Raw genomic sequence first — 14,783 nt, forward strand, 5'->3', positions numbered from 1 at the left:
GGGCGGGCTGAGTATGTTGGAGGCTGTTGGCAGACATGTAACAGTGTTTGCGCGGGTGTACGCGCGTTTTAACCCAAATAAGTCGATTCGGAACCGTGTAAGCACGTGTGCGCACGTGTAAGCCACTGTGAGCATGTTTCAGATAGTATGCACGTTGCTCCCCCCTGAGGAAAAAGAGAGGAAAAAGGAAGCAACATAATTAATAGGAAGCTAGCAGGGATAACTGCTGAAGCTAGCAGGTGAAAACAATTAGATGCAGGCAATTACACAGGCAGAATAGTAGCCCAGCCCAGCACTTAAAACTCTGCAAACAGTAGTGCAGGATGTTTCCCTTAAGAGACACTGCAAGGCAGGAGTAAGCTAATAGAAGTGAAAACTGAAAAAGCTTCACTCAGAGCAGAAATGTTAGGGGCTGCCATAGCTGTCATAATGAGACATAGGTGACTTGCTGAGGGTGGTGACAATGCAGATGGTGCCAGACAACCCACAGTGAGGAGACAGAGAAGAGTGTACAGGCCCAGGGTCACCTACCATGGGTTACATGAGCTGGAGATAGTAGAGCGCTATAGAGTGGACAGAGAGCTCCTGCAGCAATTGTTGAGCTGTGCAGGCCACGCCTCACACACAGAACCAACAGAGGGGAACCCATCCCAGTGGAAACCAAGGTATGTGTTGGCCTAAGAATACTAGCAACAGGTACCTTCCAGAGACCAACTGGCGATATGATGGGGATATCACAGGCATCAGCCTCCAGGGTACTGCACCAGTTCCTGGATGCCATGTCACCACATGTCAGTGATCATGTATATTTCCCCAATGCCCGTGAGGTATTGGCCAGCAATATGCGTCTCTTCCAGCAAATAGCGGAATACCCTGAGGTACTGGGTGCAATAGACTGCACGCACATACGCATCAAAGCACCAGCCTGTGAGCGGGGTAGGGCCTACATTAACCACAAGGGCTTCCCCTCAACTGCCAGGTCGTGTGTGATGCCCAGGGCATAATAATGAATGTGTGTGCTGGCTGCCCTGGGAGTTATCACAATTCCCACATCTGGCATTTGACGCAGCTGTACCAGACATTTGCCAATGGGGACATCCCACACGGACACCTAGTGGGGGATAAAGTCACAAGGGCTAACCCACGAGGAGTTTAAAATGAGAATAAAATAAACAACAGTACCACGGCCACTGCAACCGGCAACTGAACAACTAAGTAGTATCGATGTAAAAGCACAGCCAAAGGAACCAAACAGGAATACACTCCCAAATCACAGTAGTTTAATTAAACGACTTAGCGCTTTCACCTTACAAGGCATCTTCAGAGTCAGAAAATACACGCACCCACCCCACATTTATATACATATCATTAAACAATTAATCAATCAAAAAAACAACCAATGAGCCTTCAAAGACAATCAACAAACTCTACACCACATAATTAGACTAAAACTTCAATAAAAATTCTTAAGAATATATACAAAACCTAAGCAGCTTTAAATATAAAAAACACCACATAAATAATCATATCAAATGTTTTAAATATTGACTAATATAAAAAAAAAATATAATCAGTATATAATTTATCTAAATCATCAAAGAAACTAATAAATATATAAATATATAATATTAATATATAATATATAATATATAATATGGAATTTAGTGTTAATAAAATGTTACAAAAATAGCTAATGAGTTTCTGAAACTTTACAAAATTTGTGATTGATGTATCAGCAGTGGTTTAATGGAAATGTAGTCATTTAGACCTGGAAATTTCATTGCATTCAACCTTAACTGCCATTCCATTTCCTTCAAAGCCACTCTGTTTTTAACATCACCACCTTTTTCTTCATTCACACGGTCAATAACAAAAAACATAAATTTCTTAAAATTGATACATTTTAAGCTATGCAGAAATAGAGCATTATGCATGTCTTTGTTTTTGATAGACCTAAGATGCTCAGGAATCCTGTCTCTTAACCTACGTGTTGTCATCCCCACATAAAATGCATCACAGGATGAACAACTAGCCACATATATTAGATTTCTAGAATTACAGTTACAGATACCCGGGCAGGGCAAGGTGTACTGGTAACCTGAAATAACAACATAAGGTCCATCAGCAATAAATCTACAACTCCTACACCTTCCACATTTAACCATCCTGGACCTAGTGTACAACTTATTCCTTTCTAGGATGGCCTTCAAATTAGAACCCCTACTGTAGACAATCACTGGCTCTTTACCCACCAATGCCTTCAACTCACTATTAAAACTGTAATTCCATACATTTCTCAGTGCAGCACAAAACTCACCAGACTTGTCATTGTATTTCATAATGAAACAAGGTCCCTTCTTGTTTTTGTCACCTACCATTTCATTCACTAGTGGAGCCTCCATATCAAGTCCAACATTACCCCTCAAAATAGGACTATAGATGGAACGTCTTTTCTTTAATATTTCCTTTTTCACACTTAGTAATAACTTGATTGGATAACCACGTTCCAACAACATACCAATCAACTTAAAAATTTCCACTCTGAAATTCTCATCATTGCTCACCAGTCTTGAAATGCGTACCATCTGCCCCTTTACCACCCCTTTTCTCTGATGGAAGGGGTGGCAACTACTAAAATGCAATAGTGAGTTGGAATAATTTTCTTTTCTATAAATAGTACTCCTTAACTCACCATCAACTTTCAGAATATTAATGTCTAAAAAATTAAAACCATCAGTACCCCAGGTATGAGTAAACTTTAAAAAACTAGTAGTGTCATTAAGATAATCCACAAATTCTATTGCTGAAGCTTCATCGCCCTTCCAAACAATCAAAAGATCATCTAGAAATCTATTGTAGAGTATAATGTTATTCTTATATCTAGAAGGAAAAACAAATGCCACCTCCCAAGCCAATAATACCAGATTGGCATAAACCGGTGCACACTTAGCACCCATGGCAACTCCAGAGCATTGTTTATAAATCTCACCTTCAAATTTGATGAAATTGTTATTTAAAACTAATTCCATCAAATCATGAAACAAATTCAATCTTGTTTTATCAATAGTATTACTCATATTCAAACTGGAAACAAACAGCTCCAAACCCTCATAATGGGGAATGACGGAGAAAAGATTAACTACATCCACTGTCAAAAAGCTATATTCATCAAAGCTGTTACCAACTTCCTTCAGTCTTTCCAAACAATGCCATGAGTCTTTTAAAATATGGGGCACTTCCGTTAAAGCTGACTTAGTCCACTCATCAACAAAAGCCGCAAGGGGTTCTGTCTTAGAACCCCTGGCTGCCACAATAGGCCTAAATTGCAAATTGTTAATGCCTTTGTGCACCTTAGGTATCCCAAAAATGCTTGGTAAAACTGGATATTTCACTGTCAAAAAATCATATTCGGTTTCGCTAAGCACCCCTTGAAAAAGTGCATCCTGCAGAAACAAGTCTATTTTGGAATATGCTCTATTTGCTTCATTAATAGATGACCTAGAGTAAATAGTTTCATCATCCAATACTCTAAACATAGAAGTGGAATAATCTATCTTGTTCATAAGCACCATCCCACCTCCCTTATCAGGTTTCATACACCTGATGTCCTTGGAAATTTTAAACTCGTTCAACAATACTCTTTCTTCAAAGGACAAGTTGTCCATAAATTTACCAGGAGATGAACAAATTCTCCTAAATTCAAACTCAATTAGTTTTTCAAAGGCAACAAATTCTAAACAAGAGGGTGGATTAAATGTACTCTTTCTCTTAAGCAAAGGTCTTAAAGTGTTGTCCTCACCAATATTGTGTGTCTGATTATCATGAAAATATTTCTGAAGGTTGAGCCTCCTCATAAATAATTTCAAATTCGACAATAAATGAGCAATGTCCAACTTAAAACTAGGAACAAAACTCAAACCTTAAGTGAATAATTCAAAATGTGTATTCCCTATTTCTAATTCAGTATAATTATAAATAATAAAACCTTTTTGTTTCAAAGTAACACATTTCAACCCTTGGTATACATCCAATGAAAAGTCATCATGCGATATTTCCATGTCACTGCTAATACTAAGGTTAGTCACAAATTCATTCGATTCATTACCATTAATGTTATTAATATCCTGACTGATAGAAAGTGCGTTATTAACTGAACACCGTTCAACACTCTCATCACCAAAATTGACACAATTGAAAATTTGTTGAACTGTTTCATTAAAAACACATACATTAACACAAGAAGGCTCATCGGTAAAATTCACACAAAATTCATTCCATAAATTCTCAGTTGCATTCATCTGCGATAACCCCCCTTCCTCCTGTAAACTCCCTTCTGGGGATAATAAAATGATGATTATTTATGTGGTGTTTTTTATATTTAAAGCTGCTTAGGTTTTGTATATATTCTTAAGAATTTTTATTGAAGTTTTAGTCTAATTATGTGGTGTAGAGTTTGTTGATTGTCTTTGAAGGCTCATTGGTTGTTTTTTTGATTGATTAATTGTTTAATGATATGTATATAAACCTAGTGGGGGATGCAGGTTATGCACTGGAGCCGTGGCTGATGACACCCATCAGAAACGCACACACACCTGAACAGGAACGCCATAATGAGGCACACGCACAAACACGTAATGTAATAGAGCATGTGTTTGGGCTGCTCAAGTCGCGGTTCCAGTGTCTGGACACATCTGGTGGAGCCTTGCAGTACACACCAACTACATGTACCCAAATTGTCATGGTATGTGCTATGCTACATAATATGAGCTTGCGAAAACAGCTGCAGCAGGACCAGCATAGGGCCAGGCCAAACAGCTCCCCACCATTGCCAAGGCCATCACAGGCAGAGCGTGACTCGGAGAAGGAACAACCTGAGCCTGCCCCAGTAGGCAGAAGAAGGCGTGCCCAGTATGCCCTGGCCTTGGCAAAGAGGCAACGCATAGCACATACACTGGCTCAGTAGGAACCCTGGGAATGATACCCCCTCTGACTCACTCAAATAATAACATGGATGCCTAAAATGACATGACCTGCTCACAAACATGTACAGGGAAGTGTAATATGCGCATCCGACAGAGGCAGCCCTGCAGCACCACCTGAGGCATGAATGCTATGTGTTAAGTAATGTAACACCATGTACTATATGCACACCTGAGCATCCTGACTAACATCCACCCTCACCAAGCATGAAGCCACAAAATGACGATGGGATGATCAAGTGCAATAACTGGCTGAAGTAATGCAGTCAGTCAAATGGGAGCCAATGTGTTTCAGGCTGGGAAGATATGTGGAGCTTGATATGATGCACCACCTGCTAGGGGTGGCGTGCACCTATCATGCCATGCCCCATGGATACCGGCAAAGGCTGTCAGTACCCACATCATGCCCTGAATAGGTAAGTCTCAAAACACAAACCCACCTTCATAGGTTCTACAAGGGATAGGAACCTAGATGTAATGCTACCCAATGACAGATGTATAAACAGCAAGATGTGTGCAGTGTAAACACACACAGTATGGAGAATGTAGATACCAGTCCTGTAATAGAGAACTGGGCAAGGCTCACATCAGCACCCTAACACTACCAGGTCACACCTCATACTGTGCTGTACAGCCGCAAAACATGGAACAAGCTACAAAAGGAGGGTGACTAGCAAGAAATGGCAAGGATAACCACACCCCCATGTTGGTACCACAACAAGAAGCAGCATGGAATAGCCATGGTCAAATACCAATGGCTAAAACTGCCTTGCAGTATATAGCCTGCTGCAGACTACTGTCCTAATACCAGGAACAGCACCTGGTCTATGTCAGAATACATGAATATATCAAGCCCCCCAAACCACATTATATTGCATGACTGAAAATACCTAGACATACACTGGTAGCATTGTACTAGCACCAACACAGTAGGAGAAAATTACCCAGATTCCATAAGCCAAAATGCCCAGGAACAATGTACTACTCCCACAAGAGGGATAAGCATACTGGATGTGATAATCAGCAACATGTGTACCGGATGGCAAGATGAGAAGTGTACCCCTCACTGGTAAGACCAGACCATAGAGTAATCACACTGGATATACATATGCTGACCCCAGTCCCTGGCCAGAATACCACAGTGAAAAACATGTGTAAAGTATAGGTTGCAGCCCCCAAAACCGATGTTGAATCCACAAAAGGCCCTGTGCAAGTGCAGAATATGGGACACACCACAGAACATGTTATACAGGCATTCCATGAACACAGCCAGGAATGCTTGGAGTATGCAATCACAAATAACAACAACACACAATGCCATACACGCAGGCATCTGGCATGCTGGCCTCCAGCCATTACCAAACCATGCAAGAGAATGAGGAAGCTACCACATGATAGAGCAAACATAAAAAGGGAAGTAATCACTGACCAGTAGTGTGGCAACAACATATGTCCACACATACAATCCACTAAGTCCAGCCACAACAAGTAGAATCTGTGAATCCAGAGGCAATGTGACGCCAGTACCAAGTACAAGACAACCACAACACCCCCCAATGAATACAAATATATGTGATAGATTCATCCATGTATCCAAACCAGAGGTTGAGCTCCAACAACTCAGTACTGTCAACACTAGTCAGGAAGAGAAGGTAACCACATACACCACAAACCCAGTCCCACATAGACCTACCACAACTGTAAACCAAACACATATACACAGACAAATATTCCCGGAGGCCTTAATTACAAACACACCACACCAACAGAAGCCTCCAAAGTAGATCACAAGCAACCACAACCTTCAAACATAGCACATGCAATGAATAGTACGCAAAGCTGGTGTGCCAAACAGTCACAGGTCAGAAGGAGAAAAAACATGACTGATACAGTCATAATAGGGGTCTGTATAGGCAGACACACAGCTGTCCCACTCACCAGACTGAACAAGGGAAAGGGTAGAGTAAGCTGCTTGTAGGCTGCCACAAAATGCCACATAACACAAGTACGCAGGTCACCCCAAAGCAAGCAGAAATATGATGCACTCAATGTCCATGCTGGTGTGAATTACCTGAGATGTACCTCCCTGGTCAACATCAAAAGAGACATGGATGGTCCCTCTGAGTATGTACCCCAGGGTGAGATAACACTGGCTGTGTGCAGCATCCAACCCTCACCAAGGATGATGCCACAGTACAAACACAGAATGCTCATGTTTAACAGCTGGCACAGTTACAGCTGTCAGTCCAAGAGGGTCTAATGTGTATCTGCTTGAGATGTCAAGCATGACAAGCCATGCTGCTGTTACAGGGATGGCTGTCAGCTGTTACCCGTGTGCGTCTGGATACTGGATAAGGCCTTTGCCGCCTCCATAGAGCCATATGTAGGCAAGGCCAAAAAGACTACCCACCACCCTAGAAAACATAAGTGGTAGGAAACATAAGGGTAATGCTGACCAATGCCAGATGTGTAAACTGCAATATGCATGCCCCTGAGGCACTTCCCATTATGGAGAACATTGATGTCCATCCAGTGACAGAAGCCTGCTGCAAGCCTAGTGATAGCACACCAGCACTACTAGGACATACCACATATCATGTGTTATGGCCCCAACACCTGCACCAAAACATCAAAGGTGGGGGAGTATCCATATGCAGCACAGACACCCATATTTCCAGGCAACTGACAATGCACAAAGCAGCGGACAACACCCATGTGCACATAACTGTAGTCAAAACTGCTGTACAGTCTGTAGCATGCGACAGACCACACTCTCACACACAAAAACTCCACCCAGACATCCAAAGACACTGGACAGTATAAATGTCCCACCAAATACCAGACAAGGTACACACAAAGTACCACATAGGTGTCAAACCATTATGTATGCAAGGAGTAATCAGGGATCTAGGGACACAGGTCGACATTAATTTGTCATGTGACACCCACAATGCCAATGTGGCTATGAAGACTGTTGATACTGGACACCGTATCATGAAAGGATTCACATCAACATCAACAGAGGTCACTGTGCCGCTGTACTGTTCCCTTATAAGACCCATAATCTAGTACAATGACTCATATGGGATGTACCGTACGTGACACCTGCAGCGGTTCGGAAGACCTCATAGTTACCCCACCAACAGGATAAAGGGTGTGAAATATATGTCATATGCTGCCTGGCTGTAGACACCCCAGCTGACTGCAGTCACACACTGCCTACACAGAGGCATTGTATGTCTGTTGTACAAGGCCATGTCCAACACAGGAGTAATGGACATGCTACACCACAGGAAATCAAAGCCATTGGAGCTGTGAGACTCACAGATGTCAACCTCAACACATAATGAAATAAGATGTGCTGGAGGGACAGATACCTAACCCATAGGCTCCCCACACCCAGAAACAGGATCCCAATCCATGGTAGGCAGAGCCCCTCACTGACACCCCTCAACAGGAATATTGCCAAGTGGATGGATGACCGTACATGTATACTGGGGGTCCCCACTGTGTCACGACCAGACAGAGGCACAGTGAAGAACCTCATAAATGGCCATAATTGAACATAGCAAGGGGTGGCGAAAGACACACACACTCTAGCTAGGCTTACTAATGGCCTAGGGTGTCTAGCCTACTATGAACCCATGAACCTATGAAGATACAAAATGTACAGGACACTAAGGATAATCACAAGGCTTACCCAACTGATGGTAGGAACCATGTTGGGCATCCACAGATATGCTCCGAATCACACAGATATTACAAACAACATACCAAACACACACACATATTGCGAACATACAACCTGTCAGGTGTAGTGCAAACACACCAAGTGCAAAATACCTATCCCAGCAGATGGTCCCCTGACATTGCAGATGCTGAGGTAACAGCCATCATCTGCAAAGCAGAACACACAGCAGCAAAGGTATGTGATGGTGTCCTGTGCTGAGGCCAACATGGACCCCAAGAATAATGGAATGACAAATCACACTACTGCCCAATGTCAGCCTTACCACAGGATATGTACCCAAAGAGCAGTGTACAACAACAATGGTCCATCACAACAAAGGTGTTGCCTGAATGGATACTCCAAACTACCACCCCAGGATCCTGACAAGCTTGTTCTGCACAGCTATGGAAAGGATCAGTATGTACCACAGACAGAAGGCTATTGTGGACCTACTGATACTGGACCCTACACATTGTGGCTGTTGTAACTGCAGAACCGGCCCTTAAACATGTCTGACCCATTTGAAGCAGTCATTAAGGTCATTGATGAGGGCTATGTGGTCCACACAGCATAGCTGGCCGTGCACATGCTTCTAGACAATACCGTACGAGTTCAGTATGGATATGTTCACCAGCTTAAATATACACCCCTATGTCAGTAGAGGGGTTGCAAAGCAGACCAAGGACAGAACTGACATGGTCAGACATGCCGCATCCATGTCAGACTACAAAGCGGATATGAGTGGCATCCCACAAGGCCTGGTCTTGGCCCACCCCCGTTCTGTATACATGTCCCATAGGTATAGGCCAACATGGAAGGACTGTGACTGAGCATGTATGCAGAGCAGTACAAACAGCCCACCATATCCGACCCCCAGCTGACACAAGCAACCCACAAAAGGGCCACCTACAAACAGACAACTGTAGCCATAGCCATGTCAGCAAGCTAATTGCAGAACTGTGTGTAGACAACCACCGTGGATATACAGTAAGTGCCCACAAATTACTACACAGGTGTTAACCCATGAGGTACCTAACGTAATGTGAGACCTGGGTACAAAAGATGATAAATATCCTGCACTGGACAAACATGTGGCTGTAGTGTTCGCAGAAACATGTACCATATACCCATCCAAACATGAAGGTTGGCAGATGTAGATAAGGGGAACTCACTGTGGCTCTGCAGCCATCCTCCATCAGCGTCACAACCGACTACAATAGCCCCTGTGGGATATACCACAGCAGACACCTCCATCAACTGTAAAGTCCACAACAGTACCCCACCAGGGGTAGCAAAGAGCATGAACCGATGCCATGTGTTGCCTGAGTAAACAAACTGCAGCCCCACACACTGCCATCCTTCCCAGCTACAGGAAAGCTGTGCCTGATGTATGAAGCCATATCCAACCTGGAATGAATGAACATGTTGCACCTTGTACAATCTGAATGGCAGTGAGCTATGCACATGAGAGACCTGAACCCCAGCACTGACATACATAGGACAAGCTGTACAGAATGATCCATAGCACAGAAGGCACCCCCACACTTCAGTAAACTCCTGGTACAGGTCAGCCAGAGAGCCACATATCAACACCCCTCAAGAGGCATCCTGATGAGTGTATGGGAGATGGTAGGCTACCCTGGGTATCACTGTTATGTCAGAGGTAGACGGAGGCACAGTATACTAACCATGACATATGTAATGGCAAACTCCAGTTACAATGTGTGTCGAAGGACAAACACACCCTGTGACTAGCATCAGAAATGGCCAAGGGAACATCGCTAATGTTTGCCAATGTCCACCCATGTTGTGGAATACACTAGCAATGCTGGACGAGCCTGGTGTAGGTAGTCCATATCTGAACATATTGCAACATGGTCATATGTGCACAACTGGCCCCTACACAGTCTGTTGTACACACTATGAAGATGTCAAGCAGTCATAGGACTAAAACCCAGGATACTGTCCACCACAGTGAAAGTACCGAACCAGTACACTATACGGTACTACAGTGTTAGGTCATTATGAAAGTATGTTGAGAACTGTCTGCAAAGTATCCCATGCAATCCCTGCAGGCACAGTATAATCCCTGTTGTGGCAGACACGAAGCAGTTGGCCAGTTAGTACACAACATGACACCCAACACACAATCATAAACGTGTGATATTGTCGAAGTTCACACACACCCAAATATGTGGTGGACTTCAGAGTGCAACATATGGAAAGCTCACACTGGGCATGCTCGCACACTTTGATAAATGAGGCATATGTCAGACAGCCTCTGAGGCATATGTCAGACAACCTCTCCGGCTGCTGTGGCTGCTGTACTGCGTGCTTGCTCAGCCCTAAGCTCTAGCTGTACTCCTGCCATAACCTACTCCTAACCTGTGTCTGACGACCTTGGTCCTCCTACAGTGAATGCAACTCGGACTACCTCAACCTACTCTGACCTCTCTGGGAATTGAATCCCTAAGCTCTAGCTGTACTCCTACCATAACCTACTCCTAACCTGTGTCTGACGACCTTGGTCCTCCTACAGTGAATGCAACTCGGACTACCTCAACCTACTCTGACCTCTCTGGGAATTGAATCCCTAAGCTCTAGCTGTACTCCTACCATAACCTACTCCTAACCTGTGTCTGACCTTGGTCCTCCTACAGTGAATGCAACTCGGACTACCTCAACCTACTCTGACCTCTCTGGGAATTGAATCCCTAAGCTCTAGCTGTACTCCTACCATAACCTACTCCTAACCTGTGTCTGACGACCTTGGTCCTCCTACAGTGAATGCAACTCGGACTACCTCAACCTACTCTGACCTCTCTGGGAATTGAATCCCTAAGCTCTAGCTGTACTCCTGCCATAACCTACTCCTAACCTGTGTCTGACGACCTTGGTCCTCCTACAGTGAATGTAACTTGGACTACCTCAACCTACTCTGACCTCTCTGGGAATTGAATCCCTAAGCTCTAGCTGTACTCCTACCATAACCTACTCCTAACCTGTGTCTGACGACCTTGGTCCTCCTACAGTGAATGCAATTCGGACTACCTCAACCTACTCTGACCTCTCTGGGAATTGAATGTATGTTTGGGCTCCATTAATGTTGATTTGTTTGACTCCCATTGGGTACCCTAAAAGAGTTTACAGCTATTCAGTACTCTAGCCTCCAACAGCCAGCTACCTCTCAGTCTTTACCTTTCCCCCTTATTTTTGGACACACTTCTTATTCCAGCATTTTTTTCACCTTACTTTTTTCCCTCTGCCTCCACACTATCATATCCTGATTTTCTACCCCTCCTCACTATCTGTTCCCACCTGAGCCTTAGAGCAGGATACCATCCTCTCCTGGCTACTACTTTGCTGCTACTTTTGGCTCCAACTAGCCCTTTTTTGGACTGTAAGGTTTATCATCTGTCCTTATTCTTCATTGTTACCTCCACTCTCTACCCTACTGCCCTTCTATCTGCCGCCTAATCTAGTCTGCATTTCATACCTGTAACCTGCAATTTCTCTCCCTTACCTCTCTCATTCCTCCTGCCCTCCTTCTGCATGCTTTACACTGCCTCTATATTTATCTAACATTTTTAACTTCTAGTGCTCTCTGGTCTTTTCCCTATCCTTTCCAGCTTGACTTTCTCCTTTCCTATCTTACTTACCTGCGCTCCTGATTGTCTCCTTTCTCATCTCTTCTTCTGTGGTTACTTTTCTCTCCTTCTTTGTTTACGACCCTTTCTTAGAGTATCTCTCTATTCCACCTCTATATTCTTTCTATTTTACTCACGGGACTACCTTTCACTCCTCTCCCTCACCTTCACTCTCTTTCTCCCCAGTCACCTCTTGGATCTGCCCATCCTCCCCTATACCTCCCGTGCTCTGCTCCTGTCCCGCCCCTTACCTTTGGTGAATTTACTTATACCCCTTCCTGTATCTACGATACTCCCTTTACTATCTTGAACCTCTCTGGCTGCTGTGGCTGCTGTACTGCGTGCTTGCTCAGGTAGGTTTACTCAAAACGGAGATACCATTTGTGAACTAAAATGAATGTTTATTGTTGCCCTTAACTGGGGTTTCACTGTTGTACCTCGTTGGGGCTACTGTAGTTGTTATTCTTATTAGAACGCTTCTGCCTTGGTTAAATTTTGTATTTCAGTCACTGAGTACGTTAACTATTGGTTTTCTAGGTTAGGATTGCTTTAATGGTCCTACGCGCACTTACTCTGTATTTATTTAGTTGCTGTTTCTCCTTTTTTTTTTGTCAGAACTAACTATTTCAGCTGGTATGCTTTACTTTGCGATGCACTGTTGATTGCTGTGTAATTCCCTTTAAGGTTTTCAGGCTTAACCACGCTGTCTGTGTACCTTTGCCTTTTTAAAATACGCCACACTCGCAGAACTATCCCACGTGTTTTGCTGGCAGCAGTTCAAAGGGGTCTCTAGCGACATGCAATTCTGCCACTTTTAAGTGTTTTATTTGTAGCGACATACTATTCTGCTATTATAATTACTTTATCTTAGCTACTCTGCCTCAGCTTTTACACACATAGTGAAGCGCTTTACTGAGAGCGTAAGGCAAACTACTATTCTGAATTGTTTATCTGTAGCGACATGCTTGTCTACTATTTTTAATTGTTTTTATCTTAGGCTACACTGCCCATGTTATTCACACATAGTGTAGCTCTTTACTGAGAATTTAAGGCAGTCTATTGTATTTCGCGCTTTAGCGCGAAAGTGGTGCTTGACGAGTTTGCCTCACCTACCTCCCTCCTCTAGCGACTTGCTATTCTACTATAGTGACATGCTTTACTAATTTATTTTATCTGTATTAGCTGTAGCGACATGCTTTTCCAATAGTTCTAATTGTTTTTATCTGAAGCTACACTGCCTATGTTCTCCACACATACAAGTATTTTTTTATTGTATTAGCTGTAGCGACTTGCTTTCCTACTATTTCTAATTGTATTTATCTGAAGCTACACTGCCTATGTTCTCCACACATAGTGAAGCTCCTTACAGAGAGTTTAAAGCAGATTACTATTTGCAATTGTTTTATCTGTAGCGACATGCTGTTCTACTAATTTTCAATTGATTTATCTAAAGCTACTCTGCCTATGCTTTCCACACATAGTGAAGTACTTTACTGAGAAGTTAAGGCAGACCCCTGTCTTTTGCGCTTTAGCGCGAAAGAGGTTTCTTTGAAGTGATTTGCTTCACTTATCTCCCTCCTCTAGCGACATATGTATATAAGTACCTGGCCTGCCTTCCTTTACAATCTCTCTGAAGAGATTTACAGAGGTTTTTATGACTGTTCTGTTGCTTCTAATGTATAAAAAACTTTGCTAGTAAATAAGTATATGTGTTTTATGACTGTTGCTTCATTACTTATTCAGAAGAAAGAGGAAATATATGTTACCCTGTTTTAATGTCTTATCCAGTTCTCTGCATTAGATTGTTGTTACGTTTACTAGACCACCACTGTTAATTGTGTTATTGATTTTTTTGCTATTTAATTTGAATATCTGTGCTAACACTGTCTCTCCTTTTGCTCTCTTTTCTTTATACTTAGCTTTCCCCACATCTTTCCCCACAGCCCTAAGCTCTAGCTGTACTCCTACCATAACCTACTCCTAACCTGTGTCTGACGACCTTGGTCCTCCTACAGTGAATGCAACTCGGACTACCTCAACCTACTCTGACCTCTCTGGGAATTGAATGTATGTTTGGGCTCCATTAATGTTGATTTGTTTGACTCCCATTGGGTACCCTAAAAGAGTTTACAGCTATTCAGTAGTCTAGCCTCCAACAGCCAGCTACCTCTCAGTCTTTACCTTTCCCCCTTATTTTTGGACACACTTCTTATTCCAGCCTTTTTTTCACCTTACTTTTTTCCCTCTGCCTCCACACTATCATATCCTGATTTTCTACCCCTCCTCACTATTTGTTCCCACCTGAGCCTTAGAGCAGGATACCATCCTCTCCTGGCTGCTACTTTGCTGCTACTTTTGGCTCCAACTAGCCCTTTTTCGGACTGTAAGGCTTATCATCTGTCATTATTCTTCATTGTTACCTCCACT

Source organism: Protopterus annectens, chromosome 2.part0, assembly GCF_019279795.1.
Source record: "Protopterus annectens isolate FY-2018-M chromosome 2.part0, PAN1.0, whole genome shotgun sequence".
Lineage (NCBI taxonomy): Eukaryota > Metazoa > Chordata > Ceratodontiformes > Protopteridae > Protopterus > Protopterus annectens.